Here is a 23,571-nt window from a genome sequence, read left to right as displayed (position 1 = left end):
TTGCTTCCCGTGTATGACCCGGCCTGTTCCCTCACTCTGTACTCCGTCTCTCGCTTTGGTACTACTGTCTTCTCCGGTTCTGACCTCCTGGCTTGGCTATCGTTACTCCATTACAGTTTGTCCCTATTGTACCGCCTATTGCCCGTTCTGGTTTTCTGACCTATTGCTACGTCCTGAGTATCCTTTCTGTCTAAACCCCGTGGTACTGTATTGCTATCTGGTGCTTTGACCCTGGCTTCGTCTGGTTTCTGTCTCTGTCTATGCCCCTTGGTAACATTGTCCCGTAGTTACCTTTCTAGGAGTTTCCCTGCAGCTCCTAGATCTGTGGAGCTTAGGCCACGCCCCCAGCAGTCATGTGCTTCAGGTCCTGATACTCTGAAGCACGCATTGTCACCGCTGCTGCCCTGCTCCACAGGTATATTTGAGTACTGTCTTTGTACTCAGGACACCAGCACTGGCTCAGTGAGCAAGTGCAGTGCGGTGTTCCTGACAGGTTCCTGGAGATGTGCTGCTATGTAACCTGGCAGTGTGGCTCTGTGTGCGGCCGCTGAAGATATGATTTTCTACACCGGTAACAATAGAACCTGGCAGTAATAGGGGAGGGGGGTGATTAATTTCTGTCATGTGCTCTCTGCTCCTTTCTGGGTGGCAGATAATGGCTGGACCTTATGTTCCCGGGGATGCTAGATTTCTCCCACATGGTCAGTGTCTGCTGAGGTGTTGTGGAGCTGGAAAACTGTTGCTCATAGCAACCAATCACAGCTAAGCTTTCATCTTTTAAACAGCTCTGGTGAAATGAAAGATGATTAGTGATTGGTTGCTATGGGCAACACAGGCAGTGCAACCTGTTGTGGTCAAGAAGATATGCCTATGAAATAGATATATTAGATATTTATTATACAGTATACATATGTATATGTATATATTAGATATTTATTATACGGGGCTTTGCGTGTGGAGCGAGTGTGGCTGTGTGGAGTGGGCGGGGCTATGTGGAGTGGGCGGGGCTTAACACACACATACATACACTCATTTTTATATATATATATATACATATAGATGTGTCATAAAGAATTCTGCCCCATTTGTTGTGTAATTACTAGGCTCTGTGCACTGGATATGGTGTAAACCCCAAGCTCTATACCCTCATAGTGGTCTGCCCAATAAGTGCTGTGCCTCCATCCAATGTGTAACCCTCAAGCACAGTTCCATGGTTGTTGTCTAACCACCAATCTCTGAAGGCTGATTGCTGTGTAACCAGCAAGATTTATGCCAACATAAAGCATGTCACCAACAAGCACTGTGTCCTGATTGTGTTGTGACCGCCAATCTTTATACCCTTGTAGTTGTGTAACCAGTAAGCTCTGTACCATCATACAGAGTTGATAGTTATATAGTGTGTAATCATCAAGAATTATGCCCTGTTTGCTGAGTAATTGTCAACCTCTGCACGCTGGTTGTTTTGTAACTAGCTACAAGCTATGTGTCACTTTACAGCTTGTAACCATCAAGTACTGTGCACTAGTCGTAGTGTAACTGTCAAGCTGTATACCCTTGTAGTTGTGTAACCAGCAAGCTCTGTACTATCATATATACTTGATAGTTAAATAATATGAAACATCAAGAACCATGCTTTGGTTCTGTCAGGATCCTGTCAGCGCCGGCGTGCAGCCTCCACTGAGCAGGGACTCACCCACACTGTAGGGGGGCCCGGGGTCAGGTACAGCCGGAAAGTACAGATACACAGGACCTGTGGACGCTGAAGTTTAGCAAGCAGTCACAGGACCTACGGTCATGTGACTGCAAGGGGGCGGGGCTTAGCGTCCTGCTTTCAGAGATGGCAGGACACTATACAGAAATACTCAGAGTCAGGCAAAACAGAGGTCATACACAGAAATATCAGTAAAGTACCAGGAATGAGACAGGACGGATAGTCAGGGCCAAGCAGAAGTCAAAACCAAACAGACATAGAAGGTACCAAGCAGAATCCAAAGCAATATCCAGAGAACAGACCGAGTCGTACACAGAGAATCAAGCAACCAGAGCACAGCACAAACACACTCAGGGGTCACCAAACAATGCCAAGGGCGAAAGTATAACTGACGGGGATGGGAGCGTCCTGAGGCTATAAGAAGCCTCTCCCAGAACCAGGGAGAGGCCACAATCATAGCCCCAGGTGTGCAGGTAAGCCTGCACTGGGATCACAACCTTTAACCACAGAAATGCCAGTCATCAGCACCGGTTCCAGACATTAACCCCACGTGTGCGAGTCAAATCCGTACTGAGATCATGACAGGTTCTTGCGTAATTGCCAACCTCTGAGCCCTGGTTATTTTGTAGCCACCAATCTCTAGACCCTTGTAGTTGTATACCGAACAAGTGTGGTCCCCGGCTCCATCTAATGTGTACCCATCATGCATAGTGCCATAGTTATCATGTAACCACCAAGTTATGTGCCCTGATTGTTGTGTAATCAAGCTCTGTGCACCATATAGCGTGTTACCATCAAGCACTGTGCCCTGGTTGCGGTGTAACCACCAAGCTTTATACCCTTGTAATTATATAAAAAACAAGTTCAATGCTTCCATCCAATGTGCAACTATCAAGCACGATGCCAGGGTTGTTGTGTAACCACTGATCTCTGTTCTCTTGTAGTTGTGTAACCACCAAGGTCTGTGCCACCATATTACAGGCAACTATCAAGTAAGTTATCTTTGATATTATAACCTTTACGATGCATATAGCGGAGTAAAATCAGTTTCAGCTTAACCATGCTATGTCTGTGGTGTTACTGCCCAATCTTCATATTAGAGCCATATTTGGGGTTAAGGGTCATGTAGGAAAAGCAAATCAGCTTACTGGTGAAAGTGTCTTTTTAGATAAAATTGGTGATTTATACACTTTTTTTGCCATGGGTAATGGTAACCATTATTTGCTAAGACCAAGACTACCAAAACTTCTACCCCGAGCAGCTAAGAACTCTGCCAGACTTTTAATGTACTACCATTTGTAAGTTATCCCTCCGAGCAAAAGAAAAGCATCGCTTACAGTCCGTAAAGAATCCGCCGAGTGACTGGCCGAATCCTTAGAAGGTAAATGGATTTTTTGTGTCGCCGGGTCCCCTGACACCGAATCCATTAGCTCTTTTGTGACAGAAAGTAACATCACTCACCGATATTAAGGATCCAGAGGCACGTTAGGCCACCGTCAGCTGCTACTTCCCAGACACGCAGGGACGCTGTATGTATAAAGGAAGAAAGTGAAATTCTGCAAAGACAAAATAGATATGTGCATCCTCAGAAATGACGGCAACTGTGTCCTCAGCAACCTCTTTCCGCACCCGAAATATGAGATTGGACTCCATGGCACAAGAAATGCTGCTTCTTGGTGCATTTTAGGAGGCTTTGGTGGCACACAGGGGTTTTGTAATTCTTCTGGAAGTATGGGAAGTTTCCCCTTTATCCAGCTGTAAGAGGAAGCGATGGTGCCCCTGAAGAGCGCCTGGGTGATGTGGCATTAGGGAGGAAAGACTGAGATCTGCTGGCTGGACAAAACCATGCAGAAGAGTTGCAGGGGGAAGCAAGTTCACGTGCAGGACCCCGTCAGGTGCCTTGTATGATGGAGTTCCCAGATATAAAGGTCCTGTGCCCCAAACTGTGTCAGGATTTGGTGTCGAGGAGTGGTGCGGATGTGGGCAGAGACGACGCTGATGCCAGTGTGTCAGGCCTCAGTGGAGAGAGTGCGCTATCGGGGTGCTGACCACCGTCAGACAAGGCCAGGACGACGCCCAGTGAAATCCAAAGACCCGACTATGCCGTTCACAATCCGGAGCCCAGACTCCGGATCAGAACAGTTGCCCTATGCTGGTCAAGATCCAGGGCCCAGATGACGCCTGTCAAGAACCGGGACCCAGCTCTCTCTTCCTCCGGCCTAGGAGACACCAGCCGTCGGTCAAGCACTGAAAATCCACAAAGAGACGTCGACAAGAGGAGGACACCTGCGGTTACATAAGGACGACACAAGTAGGTGGGGCCGTCACTTCCCGCAATAACGTACGGTACAGGGATTGGCGCCTGGGTTAGGACCACAGGTGGGGTGGGGGCCAGTTGGTCAACATGAGGCTCAATGTTCCTTGATAGACTTAGTTAGGACTTGAGGCCTAGCGGGAGAACCCGGTGACCCCCCTCTAGAGCCATTGTTGCAGGAAGAGCTAACATAGTAGCTTCCCAAGAACAGGTGTACCACCCTTGTAAGAAGGACACAAGTATAATCCCTGAGAGACTTTTCCATTATTTAATTTGTATTCTAAAATTCTTTGTATGTAGTTTGTCCTCTGATTTACTGCTGTATACACTATTTCAGATTATTAACTGTTACCTGAAATAAATCGTTCATTGACTGTTCTCTCCTCGTGCCTTCTGTGTGTTGCATTCGGTCACAGCTATACTAGGGGGCTTGGCATATATGATTTAGTAGCATAAATTGTGCCTCATGCAGCCCCTCCATGATTAGGTTACCCTACCTGATCCCCTGGGGCTCCCAACAGTAATCTAAGCCCTCAGTTGCCAATGCCAGATTTTTTTAGAAATGCATACAGTGCTCTGGCAATGAATGGGTTAGCACATCTTCCCCACCGCCACTATTGGAATCAACAATTTCATTTGCAGAATATAAAAGAACCTCTCTGTATTCTTGTTAAGCCCCCCCCAAAAAAAAACATTTCCAAAGCCACTAATTGGTGCCAATCTGTTTAATTAAGAATACCCAGGATTGTTAGGAAGTGTTTCTGATGCCAAATGTTGTGTTATCTCCACGTTACAGCCCCTCTGCAGACTAGGGGGGGCCCTAGGTACAGTCACATAGCGGCATGGAATTAACCCCTCCCCTGCTTCACACACCACCTGCCGCTCTGTCACTTGTGTCTGTGATGTCTCTGTATTGTCAAAATGGGATAGAAAAAAAAGCCTTTGATGTTAGAAAATGTTTGGATACAAAATTACCAATGCTCTCATAGGCAACATGATGGCCAAAAAAGGGGCAGGGCACACATGGTCACCTCAGTTTGCACAATTGGTCAAAATTTAGACCATGGATGGTGGAGTCGGGGAGGAATGATGCAGGCTCCTTGGTCAGGAGGGCACCAAAATGTCCATTTTTAAAGCTACCCTCCTACCTACCATATTCTATTATTTCTAAACACTGTTTTTCAGTGATTCCTTTGTATCCCCGTTCATACTGCACCCACACACAAATGATGCACCAATTGAAAGGTAAACTTGCCCCCTTCAGCAAGAAAACAGCCAAACAAACCACACATCCACGATTTGATCACAAAATACAGTTTAAACATTCATTTTCATAAACCTGCAGAAAGACACAATGACCTGCAGAAACATTTTTTGGCCTCTACTTATCAAACCAATTTATTGTATTACCAATCTACATATATAAACACCTGTCTGTGTTCATCAGCTCATGAAATACATTTACATTTGACCAGCTTGCTTTTGCTGAAATTGCCTGCGCCCCCGACGACCAATGCGCAAAAGTTTTGCACGGGCCAAGCTAGTTAATGATAATTATGGAGTTGGGATACTAATAGGAGATGCCAAGATCCCACCAGACACTAGCTGGAGGAGGCCACATAAGAAAACATCATTATTATGAAAGATGACGACCCAGCTTTATGCTAGACTGGCAGGTTTCCTAAAGTATAAGATATTTATAACAACCAATCAAAATTAGGGGACACATATAGCAGATACAGACACCCCTACTCTTCTTCTGGTGAGTCTTCATGGTCCCTACCAATGCCAAGATAGAAATGTTTGGGTGTTAATTGCCCTGCTGCTTTCTATAGCGATGTTATGGAAATTTGGTTGGGATAAATCTATCCCTATGTGTGCTGCGACCATTCCCAATTAAACTGAGTATTTTGAGCGCTCAAAGAATGATGACTCTGTACTCATGGTTACAGGATAGCATTCTCTCAATACTCTGAAGGTTTATTGCACATACATGGTTTTATAATTACATATAGAAAGGAGTGGCTAGTTAATTACCATATTGTCAAGCTTCAATGTTATTGGCTGTTTGAGTATATGGAATATATCGTGATCAATGCATGGCAAAGGGCTGGATAAGTAACTAAAGTGTAACTCTTGATACCAGGACAAAGATGAGACATCTACTCATCACTTTTTGCACATCTGTTGTACTTCCTCACTTCTTAGCCATGAAAAAACCCCTAAAAGCTGTCTAGTTCGAGGCAACCATTTTAAAGCAGCGGATTATAGTATATATATTAGCTGTGATTATATATGAGTATATAGGAGTATACATGCAAGTGAGATCTATATGAAATGTATATATTTCCATCACAGTGGGATGCCATAGTTATGATATTGTGAAAGGAAGGAGTGTTGCTCAGGTTGGACCCGCCCACGAGGAACGTCACTGGAGCTAACCTGTGCTTGGAGCCTTGCTCCCAGTACACAACCATGCTGCATAACTATATAATGGGGGCCCTAAAGTCAGTTCCACTGGCATGCCCAAGTATCCCCAGACTGAGCAACCACAGAGACTAAACTTTGCTCTTCTGTGCGTAGATGATAAAATTCCTATGCATTGACAATTCCAGTTTAGAGATAAGTTCGGAATTTTTTTTAAAGGGGCTATTAAGGGAGAAATGACAGGGGCCTCCTATTTTGGACCCCCTTGTTAGCCATAGTGTATAGCCTCTATAAAGGCCAAGTCTGGAGGAGAATTTTATGTAGCAGCATGCAAGAGCCCAGTATAATAAATGGCACAGATAGTTAGGGCCCCAAAAACAGATTTTGCATTGGGGCCCAGGAGCTTCAAGTTACACCTGTGCATGCATCAATGGATTCATTAAAGGGGTTGTCCATTAAAGATTCATTATTACCTATCCATAGGATCGGTGGGGAACAGGGCACTTTTACCACCCAGCACTGAGCATACGCGAGCGGCGCTCCATTCATTCCTAAACTTTTCCATAGTCATTGAATTCTACGTTTCATTCGCATTTTGTTGCGTCAGTAACCTTTTGTTGTATCATTAACCCTCTGTTGTCAACAAAACGTTCAGCCCGTTAGTGGGCGGTGTTTTTTTTCTCCAGGCACTCGATGGTTAAGCGGACGGCGGCGGATGAAATAACAGAGTGCGGCTAATGAAGGAGAGTTTGAGACTGACCATTTCACTTTACAAGCTCATTACGGCGGCAGCGATTACTCAGGGTACATTAGGTAGAACACATGCCAGCCCAGGCAGAAGAAAATACATATATATTCACGGGGGATATTCTTTCCGCATACACTTAATGGACTAATTAAAAGAACTTTGGCCAGAGCGAAGGCGAAGCTGTAAGAGCCAATTAGTCATATTGTGTCTGGAAAAACGACTCCCACTCCGAGGCCGGCCTGAGAAAAGATCCTCGTGTTTAGACTCCGTCTGGAGCCGCTCGGAGGATCCGGACGACTCTGCCACCGATCCAGTCCTGCTTATGTTCTGGCAGTGAGAGCAATGGCGCTAACTCATTGTCAGCGGTCTGCCATGTGTTCAATATGGCAGCAGCTGAAGGGACACCCACCAGACCGCAGAAAAGGCACAGTGCCGGCTACAACTGGGGCAGGATTAAAGGGGATTTTTCCTTTCTATTGAGACCATATGCACAAGCGGCCATGTGCCACCTAATCATCCACGGTCCATATAGGGGCACCTCAATCATTAGATTTTGAACCAGGCAAAACTTCTTAATAGACACTTCCTTCAAGAAAATCTGCAACCCGCAATGTTCTGTGACTTGCTCCACCACGATCATGCACTAGGCATAACACAGTGTATGATTTGGAAGCGGACTATTCCTTTAAGAGAATCTGTTCCCATCAATGTAGGGATTAATGCTCATTCATTGGCTCTTAATTAACTAAAGGTTCAACATCCCAATAGAGCAGCACAACTATAATTAGTAACGTTTTTTCACCCTCATGCTTTACACTGCAGCTTTGCTTGTTCTGTTTGGCTGTTGGCCCTTCTTGATGTGTAGTTCTTGCTGTGCACAGATAATCAGCAGCAGCAGTGAGGTGTGCAACTTGAGAGAAAGCAGGAAACCAGCAAACTTTACAATGTAGTACTGGATGTGATCTTATGGAAAAAAATATGTTTCATATGGCGACCTCCCTATTATTCTTGAACCTCCTTTGATATTTTATGCGGATGACCCCTATACCCAAACCGAACCTTGCAGTCAGGGTTAACCACTAGCATTGCCGAAAGTTACGTAAACAGACGCAGAGATTTAGCAGTTGGTTAATGCCTGTTTCACATATTATTACCATTGGATCAGGCAGGGACCCTGGCTCCGCTTGTTAGGATAAAGCTACACTGTTTATGTTCCAAAAACTGGGGTCAGTGCATGCTTATAAATACAGCTGCCTCTGCGCGCACGCTCCATGCGACCAAACCAACTGCTCTACTATACATCAGCAGAATGAAAGTTTTGATCATCATTATGGACGTGCTGTGGATAAAAACACAATTATCCACAACATATTCCACAGTGCAGTACAATGGCAGTATTATAGTAGTTATATTGTTGAACATGGGAGCAGTATTATAGTAGCTCTATTCTTGTACATAGGGGCAGTATTATAGTAGTTATATTCTTGTACATAGGGGCAGTATTATAGTAGTTATATTCTTGTACATAGGGGCAGTATTATAGTAGTTATATTCTTGTACATAGGGGCAGTATTATAGTAGTTATATTCTTGTACATAGGGGACAGTATTATAGTAGTTATATTCTTGTACATAGGGGCAGTATTATAGTAGTTATATCATTGTATATTATTATATTATTGTACACTGAGGCACTATTATAGTAGTTATATTCTTGTACATAGGGGCAGTATTATAGTAGTTATATTCTTGTACATAGGGGCAGTATTATAGTAGTTATATTCTTGTACATAGGGGGCAGTATTATAGTAGTTATATTCTTGTACATAGGATCAGTATTATAGTAGTTATATTCTTGTACATAGGGGACAGTATTATAGTAGTTATATTCTTGTACATAGGGGCAGTATTATAGTAGTTATATTCTTGTACATAGGGGCAGTATTATAGTAGTTATATTCTTGTACATAGGGGACAGTATTATAGTAGTTATATTCTTGTACATAGGGGCAGTATTATAGTAGTTATATTCTTGTACATAGGGGCAGTATTATAGTAGTTATATTCTTGTACATAGGGGCAGTATTATAGTAGTTATATTCTCGTACATAGGGGCAGTATTATAGTAGTTATATTCTTGTACATAGGGGGAGTATTATAGTAGTTATATTCTTGTACATAGGAGCAGTATTATAGTAGTTATATTCTTGTACATAGGGGCAGTATTATAGTAGGTATATTCTTGTGCATAGGGGCAGTATTATAGTAGTTCTATTCTTGTACATAGGGGCAGTATTATAGTAGTTATATTCTCGTACATAGGGGCAGTATTATAGTAGTTATATTCTTGTACATAGGGGCAGTATTATAGTAGTTAAATTCTTGTACATAGGAGCAGTATTATAGTAGTTATATTCTTGTACATAGGGGCAGTATTATAGTAGGTATATTCTTGTGCATAGGGGCAGTATTATAGTAGTTCTATTCTTGTACATAGGGACAGTATTATAGTAGTTATATTCTTGTACATAGGGGACAGTATTATAGTAGTTATATTCTTGCACATAGGGGCAGTATTATAGTAGTTATATTCTTGTACATAGGGGCAGTATTATAGTCATGGGCGGACATACCACCGGTTCAACCGATGCGGCTGCAGCGGGGCCCAGAGGCTCCAGGGGGCCCCTGCAGTGCGGCTAATAATGAGGGCCAATCTGGCCGCTTTCTCCGGGCCTGAGGCTCCGGGGGGGCACCTGTCCAGATTGTGGCGGGCAGGGAGAGATCCCAGCAGCTCCGCTGCCTGTAAGAGAAAATAGCAGGAGCGGAGCTGCAAGGATCTGTCCTGCTTCCTACCCGGCACCCACGTTTCCTGTCTCTGACACAGAGAGCAGCGCCGCTGGATGACATAATCATTTGGCGCCTGCTAGCCGCTGTGCCAGAGCGAGGAAGCGCTAGTGCCAGTGATGCTGCGGCTGTGGACAGGTGAGAGGTGCTGTGTATGTGTGTGTTTTGTATGTATGTATGTGTGTGTGTGTATTTTGTATTTATGTGTGTGGAGATGAGTGGTGGTGTGTGTGTGCGTGCTTGCATGCGTAGCGCTGCGGGGGAATATGCAGAGAGGTCAATGATGCTGTGTGTGTGTCTGTGTCTGTGTGTAGATGGAGGAGAGGGGAATGATGGGGGTGATGGGGAGAAGGCAATAATGGGGGTTATGGGGAAAAGGCAATGATGGGGAGAAGGCAATGATGGGGGTGATGGGGATAAGGCAATGATGGGGTGATGGAGAAGGCAATGAAGGGGGTGATGGGAAGAATGCAATGATGGGGAGAAGGCAATGATGGGAGTGATGGGGAGAAGGCAATGATGGGGTGATGGGGAGAAGGCAATGAAGTGGGTGATGGAGAAGGCAATGATGGGAGTGATGGGGAGAAGGCAATGATGGGGGTGATGGGGAGAAGGCAAAGATGGGGTGATGGAGAAGGCAATGAAGGGGGTGATGGAGAAGGCAATGAAGGGGGTGATGGGAAGAATGCAATGATGGGGTGATGGGGAAAAGGCAATGATGGGGTGATGGGGAGAAGGCAATGATGGGAGTGATGGGGAGAAGGCAATGATGGGGTGATGGGGAGAAGGCAATGATGGGGGTGATGGAGAAGGCAATGATGGGAGTGATGGGGAGAAGGCAATGATGGGGGTAATGGGGAGAAGGCAATGATGGGAGTGATGGGGAGAAGGCAATGATGGGAGTGATAGGAGAAGGCAATGATGGAGGTGGTGGAGAGGGCAATGATGGGGTGGTGGGGGAGAAAGAAATGATGGGGATGGTGGGGGAGAATGCAATGATGGTGGTGGTGGAAAGGGCAATAATGGGGCTGGTGGGGGAGGAGGAAATAATGGAGGTGGTGGAATGGGCAATGATGGGAGTGGTGGGGGAGAATGCAAAGATAGTGGTGGGGAAAAAGGCAATGATGGAGGTGGTGAAGAGGCCAATGATGGGGTGAGGGAGAGGACAATAATGGGATGCGGGGGGGAGGAGGACATTGATTGATGGGGATTGGGATGGGAGGAAAGGGGACTTATAATGGCCTTAGGAACAGGGGGAGGTGGAGGAAGACATTATCGCTTATTATGTCTAACACAGTCCCTTAGTATATAGTGTACGTACTTATTATGTATAACACAGTCCCTTAGCATATAGTGTACTCACTAAATCTGTATAACACCATCCTTAGTTACATAGTTATGTATAACATAGTCCCTTATTACGTACCATTCTCTCTAGTTATATATCGTGCCATCCCTTATTATAAAGCTTCCTCTGCTGTTATGTATAGTGCTGTCTCTTAGATAGTGTATACTTGTTAATTTTGTTATTCACAGCGCCCTCTTTTATTACATAGTCCCCTCTCTTTTTAGATATAAAATGACTGCTGATCGAGGAGCCGGTGACCAGACTACCAGTCCATCAGCTCCTCCATTAGAAAGGAAGCTTTCCCATGCTCCATCAGCCATCATTGCATTATACAGCTAACAAGGCAAGACGATATGTAATAAAAAACAGGGCTCTATATAATCCAATATGTAAGGGACAGTACTGTACATAATAAGAGAGGGCACTGTAAAAGGGACAGCAATATACATAATAAAGGAGACTATGTAATATACATACATGTATGTGTGTGTGGCTATATATATATATACAGTATATATATATATATCTTTGTCGCCAATAAGGGAATGGGCCCCAGACACATTTCTTGCACAGGGGCCCTAAGCTGTCAGTGTCCGCCCCTAGTTATATTCCTGTACATAGGAAGCAGTATTATAGCAGTTATATTCTTGTACATAGGAGGCAGTATTATAGTAGTTATATTCTTGTACATAGGGGGTAGTATTATAGTAATTATATTGTAAATAGGGGGCAGTATTATAGTAGTTACATTCTTGTACATAGGGGGCAGTATTATAGTAGTTATATTCTTGTGCATAGGGGGGCAGGGCAGTATTATAGTAGTTATATTCTTGTGCATGGGGGCGGGGCAGTATTATAGTAGTTATATTCTTGAACATAGGGGGCACTATTATAGTAGTTATATTCTTGAACATAGAGAGCAGTATTATAGTAGTTATATACTGCTCAAAGAAATAAAGAGAACTCAAACAGCCTATTGCAAACGGAGTAGTGTTCCCTTTATTTTTTTGGGCAGTATATTATTGTACATAGGAGCAGTATTATAGTAGTGATATTCTTGTACATAGGAGGCAGTAATATAGTATTTATATTCTTGCACATAGGGGATAGTATTATAGTAGCTATATTATTGCACATAGGGACAGTATTATAGTAGTTATATTATTGTAAATAGGAGCAGTATTATAGTAGTTATATTCTTGTACTCCCCCTCCCCTTTCTTTGCTTCTGGTCACAGGGCCCCAGTGGCAGGATTCTGCAGCTCCAGTAACTGAATGTGTGTCCTCGAACACACATGCAGCTAAAATCTATTGCTGTGCAAATCTGTTGCCTGCACGGCAACAGTTAACAGCCGACATCCAATATGAGGCCCGCAGCTGAAGTCGGCCTCATGTCGCCAGTGCTTGACATCACTGGACCACAACCATTTAAGGAGAAAGTTTTTTTTTCTTTCTGTACTGAAAGCCGCAATATGGAGGAAAGATAGAGACAGGATAGGTCCTGTTACTGTGCAGGGTGATACTATGTTGCTTTCTTTCTTCATCTGGTATAGTGTAAAAGTTGGGAAATGTGATTTAGATATCTGTGTTAATTTCTGCAGAGATGAGTCCTGGCTGGAATTAGTGATGACGGTCCATGCTGGATGAAGAAGCAAAGCAAACATGAATATCTTCAACTAGAGACATCACTCATGAGTTAGTGTGTTACCTGTACACTAATATTATATACTGTATACTATATACTGAGCTCATTTGTATAAAGTCACTGGTGATCCCTGTATTACATGTAAATTATACACTATGTACAAAGCTCATGTGTATAAAGTCACTGGTGATCCATGTATTACCTGTACACTTACACTATATAAAGAGACCCTGTGTCTAATGTCACTGATGATCACTGTGTTACCTGTACACTTACACTGTATACAGGGATCATGTGTATAATCTCACTGGTGATCACGGTATCATCTCCCGCCTCGACTACTGCAATATCCTTTTCTGTTGTCTCCCTGCTAACACCCTCGCACCTCTCCAGTCCATCCTTAACTCTGCTGCCCGACTAATTCATCTCTCTCCTCGCTACTCCTCTGCTTCTCCCCTCTGCAAATCTCTTCACTGGCTTCCATTCCCTCAGCGTATCCAGTTCAAATTACTAATACTGACCTACAAGGCCATCTATAACCTGTCTCCTCCATATGTCTCTGAACTAATCTCCTGATACCTTCCCTCACGTAATCTGCGGTCATCCCAAGACCTCCTTCTCTCCTCCACACTTATTCGTTCCTCACCCAACTGCCTCCAAGACTTCTCCCGAATAGCCCTCATCCTCTGGAATTCTTTGCCCCAACATGTCCGACTATCAACCACATTCGCATCCTTCAGACGGAACCTGAAAACCCACCTATTCAAGAAAGCCTACAGCCTGCAATGACCCCGCTCTCTCCTCACCACTAACGGAGTTATCTCCTCAACCAACACCGGAACTGCTGTAACCCATCAACCTACTGTCTCCTTCCCTACCATCCTGTAGCATGTAAGCCCGAAAGGGCAGGGTCCTCTCCCCTCTGTATCAGTCTGTCATTGTAAGTTTGTTTACTGTAAGTGATATCTGTAATTTGTATGTAACCCCTTCTTATGTACAGCACCATGGAATCAATGGTGCTATATAAATAAATAATAATAATAATAATCTGTACTTTGACATTATATACAGTGCTTCTGTGTATAAAGTCACTTGTGATCACTGTATTACCTGTACACTTACACCATATACAGAGATCCTGTGTATAATGTCATTGGTGATCCCTGTATTATCTGTACATTTACACTATATACAGAGCTCCTGTGTATAATGTCACTGGTGATCACTGTATTACCTATACACAGAGACCCTGTGTATAATGTCACTGATGATCACTGCATTACCTGCACACTGACACTGTATAATATGTACAGAGCTCCTCTGTATTATGTCAATGGTGATCCCTGTGTTACTTGCATACTATATACAGAAGTACTGCATATAAAGTCACTGGTGAGTCACTGTATTGCCTATACACTGACACTATATGCAAATTTCATGTGTATAATGTCACTGGTGATCCTTGTATTACCTGTATACTATATACAGAGCTCCTGTGTATAATGTCAATAGTAATCTCTGTATTACCTGTATACTATATACAGTGCTCCTGTGTATAAAGTCACTGGTGATCTCTGTATTACCTGTACACTGACACTATATACAGAGCACCTGTGTATAATGTCACTGGTGATGCTTGTATTACCTTTATACTATAAACAGAGCTTATTGTATGCAGTATTATTCTGTCACTAAGTGATCTGGTCATGGTGTGGTGGTATTTGTTCCTTGAATGTGGTATTATTCGGGCATTATGTGGTAGTACTATGTGGTCTGGTCACAGTGTGGCAGTATTTGTTCCTTGTATGTTGTATTATTCGGTCACTATGTGGTGGTAATATGCAATCTGATCATGGTGTGGCAATATTTGTTCCTTGTATGTGGTATTATTCGGTCACTATGTGGTGGTAATATATGGTCCGGCCATGATGTATATTTGTCCCATATATGTGGTATTATTGGTCATTTAAAAAAAAATGTATGTGACATATTTCCTTAAAGAAAAATAAGTATTATAGTAGTTATATTCTTGTACATAGGAGCAGTATTATGGTAGTTATATTCTTGTACATAGGGGGCAGTATTATAGTAGTTATATTCTTGTACATTGGAGCTGTATTGTAGTACTTATATTCTTATACCTAGGAACAGTAGTATAGTAAGTATATTCTTGCACATTGGGATGGTATTATAGTAGTTATACTCTTGTACATAGGAGACAGTATTATAGTAGTGTAGGAAAGAAGGAGGTAAAGTCCCAGATGGCAGGTATGTAAAACAAGGTGGCTGGCCTTGGTGATGTAAGTACCCGGAAGAAAGTAAGAGATTACTGAGAGGATTTTTTATAGACCAGATTTTGGGTCCAGGATTTAGTAGCAACGAAAAGAGCCTGGGTGGGAAAGGTTGCTCCCATACACTCCGGCCAGGGGTTTGCTCGTTTAATAACAGGCAGCTGTGCAAGCTCAGCTGTATCTGTGGTGTTTTGAGAGGGAAAAAACATTAATGGTGGAGAGTCTCTGCCAGATCCTGAGAGGTGGATTTAGGGTATGTGTACACGGTGCGGATTTTGCTGCGGTTCCGCAGCGTTTCTGCAGCTGCGGGTCCGCAGCAGATTGTGCTGCATTGTACAGTACCTTTATTTCCTATGGAAATTAAAAAACGCAGTGCACATGCTGCGGATTTTTCCGCGCGGTTTTGCTGCCATTTACAATCCGCAGCATGTCAATTGTTTGGTGCAGAAACGCTGCAGTTTTACACTTCATCCATTATGAGGTGTAAAACCGCAGGGCAAAACCGCAGATAAATCCTGCGGATTTACCTGCGGTTTTCTCTACAAGATCCGCACACCAAGAAAACTACGTGTGCACATAGCCTTAAAACTAAATGGGTGATACCGGTTTGAACTATTTTGCCTACCCAGTGAAAGGACTGTTTTTTTATTCATTTTTGCTGGTATACTGTCTGTATTTATTGGTTATGTCCATTTCAATATTGCTTATCTAGTTAATTATGGGTTTGAGGGGAGAAAAAAGTGCAAAAGGAATCTCCCAATTACCTGTGATGGAAGGGGTTAATTATAAGTGAAGTTTTAATTTCTGATATATGTCAGCGACATGAAATTCTCACAGCAGCTGGCAGGGAACATGCCAGACCCGACCAGCTGGGACGGCAGCTGCACTGTCCCTCAGAATGCAGGAACTAACGAAGACGATTGTCCGATGCGCTAATTATACCCTCTGTATCTGTTACATTTAGGAAGGGCTCTGCATCTCTCCCCACTAATTAGTAATGTTTTGCTGTTGCAGTATGATATATGCAAGGCCAATTACCAGCTCGCTCCCCCCGCCTCCCACCTTATCTCCGGCTCCACGATGACACCACAGAAATCTTGTTACATTACGCACCTGTATCTGTATGAACGTGGCGGCTTTTGCGTACAGCTGCCGTGTGCTCAGTCCCAATCTACAAACATTTCTGCTGATCGCAAATAAAGATTCAGGGAAAAGAAAGTTCTAGAAACTAGAAAAGTTGTGAGGAAGCAGTTCCATCATCATGCAAATTTCCTCACTGACTGATAGTGGAAGGAGCAAAGGTCCTTGGTAATATGTAGCATGTTGGTTCAGTGGTTGCCCTTTTAAAAAAAAAGCTTGATGGTTACAAATCTTACATGAGGCACCAGAGCTTAGAAGTTGCAGTTCACACTAGATGGCAATATTGCTTGACTAGTGAATAGTCACACAGACTTCACACTGGTTCTCACTGCTCCTTGTTACAGTTAGTCCGTACGTCAGTCAGTTTCAATTTTATAGCACATCTTGCAGTGTATTAACAAGAGGAGGATTACTAGAGCTCTATCCCTGTTGTTAGAAGCCTTTCCCCAAGAAACCCCATCTTATTACTTTGGTTTGTTTACTAATCTTCAAGACTGAACCAGCCAGGCCATACTACAAAAGAAAGAAGAAAGAGAAGGCTGGGTGTCACATATTACAAGCAGGAGGCAGGGGAGACAGGCTAGAACTGCATCCTGATAGACTAAGACCCTACAGCATTAAACTGCATTACATTAGATATTTTTAGAATGATTTATGAGACATGATGGAAGTGACAATCAAAGATAAATGAAATACTTTTACTGGAAGCATTATTTCCTAAACTGTTGGTCTGTAAGCAGTATGTGCATGCAAGCTGTAGCCACTCAGTGGCAGTGTGTGCGCACTGTATGATGCTGGATTGGTAAGTATCTTATTCTGGGCACCGCATGGCACTACCTGGGTAATAAGTTCTCATACAAAATTTAATATGTTGTAAACTTACTGTCTATAACTTGCACCTTCAGTTTATAGGACATAAACGTGAGCACAATGTAGTAGAAATGTTCAGAGTGCAAAATGTGATCGAAATAATGAACACTTGTCCAATTCCATTTTCTGGGATTTATGAGCAAAATATCAGATCTCTGTTTACTCTGTGCCCCCCTGCCAGGCATAAAAAGACCCACGCATTTTGGCATAATGGATGGTGGGAAGGAGGTCGGGGACTGTGTCATGGATGCACAAACAGAGTATACACAGTGCAGCTTGGAGATACACAAAAAACAGCAGGCAGACTATCGTCCATTTCATCTCTGCTAGGTGGTAACCAATATGGCAGTATCACAGCTTTAATTGGGAAAAAACAACGGTCACGGACAATAGTATCTATATTCAAATCAAGAAAAAAAATATTTTGCTAATTTTTTTCTTTTTTCCTAATCTTTTCTTGTAATTATCACTCCGCGTTTTATTCAATGACTCTGAAATAATGAGTTCACACAAATTAACAGAGACAATAATGGTGGAAAATTCAGGGAGGATTATCTACTACAAGACGGATAAAGAACACAGTCTTATAGTCCAGCACCAAACTGCTAGATAATCTGGAATCTCCTATAAATAGGACCCCCCAAAAATTTAAAAATACCTGCTAGGGCTGGTAGTGAGTGGATCTTAGGCAAAGCTGTTGAAACCCAAATAGAAGGTCTGTATCTGTGCCCCATGCCATATGCCCTTTACTACTCATGTCTTCTTTTATGCCCTTTGAATCATGGTGTGAATGCCACCTCTGCACCCTCCATAACCATGCCCCTGCTTTTTGACAACTTTCCCTCTCCTGGAGTTGTTTATTTGCAGGTCTCATTCACCAATGGATACTCCCCTCTTTAAAGCTAAACTATTTAATTCCAATTATAGCCCCCTAGACCCCTTCGTTGCCCCTTTCTCCACCCCTTGAATACACATTTGAATATCTGGGCGCCATCTAGTGACACCATTTTGGCGCCACACACAGGAAGCCTTCTGGAAGCCTTGATATACACCAGGTTAAGGCAGCACTCAAGAGGGTTGACTTGTTGGTGCAGTCACACTTCTGGGCCTCTCACTCCTGCCCTAGCTACATCAATGTTATCAGGACCATGGTTCAAAGGGAAAAAAAAGAAGTATACCAAGGGCCAAATGGGGACCTTGGAAAGATTTTGCAAAAAGTTCATTATTGTCCCTAGAACTTCATACCCTAACAATATTGACCTTGATGCCCTCTACCATGGTGGTAGGCTTCAACCATTCAAGGAGTTTGGAAGCAGAATGTAGAAGTTTGGAAAAGTTCTTCATGGTCACTCGTTTTCTAAATTTTCTATTTTTGAGGTCTTTCCTCCTCGTCTCCTTCAGTCCCTTCCCCCGACTCACTCACTATTTATGTTGCTGAGGAACACGTGGCTTCATTAGCACTTATTAATTAAGAACATATGTAGGTTTCAGCACCGCTGCTAATGAGCCGCAGTGGAGGGGCGGTGGAATCTCTGCGTGCCAGGCCTGACTGCTAATGAACTTGGTGTATTGCTCAACTTTGACAACCTCTATGAGAAGAACCACAAAACTTGGCTATAAAAGCAGAGTCCTGTGAGTGGCAGCCCCATGCTGCAAAATCATACACATTGCACCGCCACCTCACCATTAACCCGTTAACAGCTCAGACCTCTGTCCCATTCCCATGTTAAGTGAAATATAGTGTATAACAATAGCTGCAAAAGCAATGTCTCTAAAAGAAAGCTAGAAAACCTTACGCTTATGGACAGGCACTGCTGTTTATGTGGCAATAGTCCCTAGGCAAGGCTTTCAAGATATTACCTGGTAGCGCAAACTGGCCCTATAATGATGCATAGTGGGAAACCTGATAAATAAGTTCACACATCGCAGCCACTCCACACTGGTGATGTAGACACTTGAAACCCTTGAATGAGCAGTTGTTTTTCAGCTATGTTTCTTACAGAGTCCAATACATAGCTGACAACAAAAAAAACAGAGTAAAAGAAGTAGCAGAGCCAGATTTGTGACAGAGTCCAAAACAGAACAGGCCAACAGTATAGCAACGTTACCCAGCGTTGTGGCAGAGCAGCTGGGATTGTCACAAGGTTCTAGGCGTAATAGAGAAGCAGGCCACAAGCTGCATCGTGGATGTCTACTACCTGAATACTTATGCGGCTTCCCACTGCCTGAGCCAGGCTGTAAAGAACTGGCAGAGTAAGAAACAAAGAAAGCCAATTCAAAGTGAAGGATGCAGCGCCCGATGCAGAATTCAGGTGAGCCATGTGACATTGAAGTGCCTCATAAACTTGATATTAACCATTTATCTGCTTTTAGAGGTAGGCAGACTCCCAGGAGAGGATTATAAGAGCCGCACCTTTCCAGAGCCCAGACTATCTAAACTTGTACTTCTCAACATTAGTGCTGGTAGCTAGAGTTGAGCGACTTTTGGTTTTTTAGGGTCGAGTTTCGTTTCGTGAAACCCGATTTTTCCAAAAGTCGGGTCGAGCAAGATCGTCCGATTATAGGGAAAAGTCGGGGTCGTCCCGAAACACGAAACCCAATGTAAGTCAATGGGGAATAAAAGTCGGCAGTGAGAGGAGGACAGGAAACACACCTACAGTGCCCATTTGAATGCCAAAAGCATCAATTCTTCTTACTTAAGCTTGTCAACCTTAATTAACTTCATAATACAAGTTACGCACTGAAAAATGGGGGTTATTTGGCTAAAGTTGTGGGGGGGTAGGGCTGGCTCCAGGTTTTCATGTGCCCTGGGCAAAAGAGCGCCCCTTTAACACATACCACAACTCATCATGCTCCGATACGGCAGAGAAATAGCGGTATAGTACAATGAAAAATACTTCACTTTTTACATCTCATGACGAGGCCCATCTATTTCTCCATACAGAATCATTGGTTCCATATAATGTTTGAAACAGTATATGATGAGCTCCACATAATGCTACAGTATATGTTGGTCCCCATGGATGAAGCTCCACTGTCTTATGGGCCCAAATAATGCTCCAAACATAATGGGCCCCATTTCTAATGCTCTAGTGTATAATGGGCCCTGTAAATGCTGCTCCAGTGTCTGATGTCCACCTTTGGAATGTTCCAGTGTATGGTGGGCCCCATCTATCATTCTCCAGAGTATAGTGCTCCCCAAAAATTGCTGTCCCAACATTGAAAACAATGAAATAAGTCTCCTCGCTAGGGAATCCCTGTACTAGTCTGGACTCCTCGTCGTCCCCATCTTCCATCTCACTGCACAGTATTTCAACCTTGCAAGTGCTGTGATCCTGAGCAAGCAGGGGGGCCCACTCGCTGGCGCCTGATAGTACGGTGGTGTGTCTGATGGCGGGTGGGCCGAACCTGCACTTTCATCTGCAGCTTCCTCTTTGTCACCGTGTAAGATGGAACTGTATATGGGAAGGGTAACCTGAGTTTCATCAGGGTCAGATTCAGGCCGGGTAGCGTGCGAGGGGAATGTAGTGGTCTGGGTCAATGTACCAGCAGATTCATCGAGCAGTGGCTGGGCATCAGTGCACTTGTGTCGCCCCCAGGAGTACGGTCGCCACAGTGGCATTACCTTCCTCCTAGGGAGTGTGATGTCATGCTTGGGAGCAACGAAGGATCTCTCTAGCAGGTTAACTGATTGGGCGGCGTTATTCCCACGAGTCATGACCCTCCAAACAGCGTTCATGAAGGCAAAGTGTTTGTTTTACGTGGGCAGTATGGTTGCAAAGCTGAACCTTAAAGGAATGTCCAGAAGGGCACCACCAGGAGTGGAGCCTACTGCGTAATTTGACTCAACACGGGCAACCTCAACCATGCCAGCTACAGAACAGATGCACACATTGCAAGCTTAATTCCGTTAACGAACGAGACTCCGTCATGCCCCGCGGTCCGAGTCCGGCTTACTAGAGGGACACGTGAGGCTCTGGCACATGAGATTGGCCAATAACTGGTGTGTCATGCCCTTACATGTCCGTGGCTGCATGTGCGCTACACTGAAAAGGCCAGCGTTTGTCGCTTACAGGTGCAGATAACCCGCTGAACAACGTTAGTGATGGGGATCTGTGATTACAATTATTACCCGCGAACGATGATTTCCCAGTAAGTGCAGGTCAACCGCAGTTCCGGAATTAGGCCTAACCGTCATTCCTGAAAAAATTAAAAACTTACGTGTGCAAACCACAGGTGCTGTAGCTTGCTTAACAGCTCGCCAGCCGTTCTCACGCCCAGTATGGATTACACGTGATTGCACAAAGGTGAGAAAGGGTACCGTATCCCCAGATAACATGTATGGATAGCGTACACATTCAAAATATATGTCTCAGGAGGCAGGCTCAGACGGTGTTAGGCCCAGTATGGATTACACGTGATTGCACAAAGGTTAGAAAGGGTACCGTATCCCCAGATAACATGTATGGATAGCGTACACATTCAAAATATATGTCTATACATCAGGAGGCAGGCTCAGACGGTGTTAGGCCCAGTATGGATTGCACGTGATTGCACAAAGGTTAGAAAGGGTACCGTATCCCCAGATAACATGTATGGATAGCGTACACATTCAAAATATATGTCTCAGGAGGCAGGCTCAGACGGTGTTAGGCCCAGTATGGATTGCACGTGATTGCACAAAGGTTAGAGAGGGTACCGTATCCCCGGATAACATGTATGGATAGCGTACACATTCAAAATATATGTCTCAGGAGGCAGGCTCAGACGGTGTTAGGCCCAGTATGGATTGCACGTGATTGCACAAAGGTTAGAAAGGGTACCGTATCCCCGGATAACATGTATGGATAGCGTACACATTCAAAATATATGTCTATATATCAGGAGGCAGGCTCAGACGGTGTTAGGCCCAGTATGGATTGCACTTGATTGCACAAAGGTTAGAAAGGGTACCGTATCCCCAGATAACATGTATGGATAGCGTACACATTCAAAATATATGTCTCAGGAGGCAGGCTCAGACGGTGTTAGGCCCAGTATGGATTGCACGTGATTGCACAAAGGTTAGAGAGGGTACCGTATCCCCGGATAACATGTATGGATAGCGTACACATTCAAAATATATGTCTCAGGAGGCAGGCTCAGACGGTGTTAGGCCCAGTATGGATTGCACGTGATTGCACAAAGGTTAGAAAGGGTACCGTATCCCCGGATAACATGTATGGATAGCGTACACATTCAAAATATATGTCTCAGGAGGCAGGCTCAGACGGTGTTAGGCCCAGTATGGATTGCACGTGATTGCACAAAGGTTAGAAAGGGTACCGTATCCCCGGATAACATGTATGGATAGCGTACACATTCAAAATATATGTCTATATATCAGGAGGCAGGCTCAGACGGTGTTAGGCCCAGTATGGATTGCACTTGATTGCACAAAGGTTAGAAAGGGTACCGTATCCCCAGATAACATGTATGGATAGCGTACACATTCAAAATATATGTCTCAGGAGGCAGGCTCAGACGGTGTTAGGCCCAGTATGGATTGCACGTGATTGCACAAAGGTTAGAGAGGGTACCGTATCCCCGGATAACATGTATGGATAGCGTACACATTCAAAATATATGTCTCAGGAGGCAGGCTCAGACGGTGTTAGGCCCAGTATGGATTGCACGTGATTGCACAAAGGTTAGAAAGGGTACCGTATCCCCGGATAACATGTATGGATAGCGTACACATTCAAAATATATGTCTCAGGAGGCAGGCTCAGACGGTGTTAGGCCCAGTATGGATTGCACATGATTGCACAAAGGTTAGAAAGGGTAGCGTATCCCCGGATAACATGTATGGATAGCGTACACATTCAAAATATATGTCTCAGGAGGCAGGCTCAGACGGTGTTAGGCCCAGTATGGATTGCACGTGATTGCACAAAGGTTAGAAAGGGTACCGTATCCCCGGATAACATGTATGGATAGCGTACACATTCAAAATATATGTCTATACAGCAGGAGGCAGGCTCAGACGGTGTTAGGCCCAGTATGGATTGCACGTGATTGCACAAAGGTTAGAAAGGGTACCGTATCCCCGGATAACATGTATGGATAGCATACACATTCAAAATATATGTCTATACATCAGGAGGCAGGCTCAGACGGTGTTAGGCCCAGTATGGATTGCACGTGATTGCACAAAGGTTAGAAAGGGTACCGTATCCCCGGATAACATGTATGG

The sequence above is a fragment of the Dendrobates tinctorius genome, unplaced genomic scaffold, assembly GCF_039654945.1.
Source record: "Dendrobates tinctorius isolate UK_male_01 unplaced genomic scaffold, ASM3965494v1 ptg000013l, whole genome shotgun sequence".
Taxonomy (NCBI): domain Eukaryota; kingdom Metazoa; phylum Chordata; class Amphibia; order Anura; family Dendrobatidae; genus Dendrobates; species Dendrobates tinctorius.
This window is presented reverse-complemented; position numbering follows the sequence as displayed.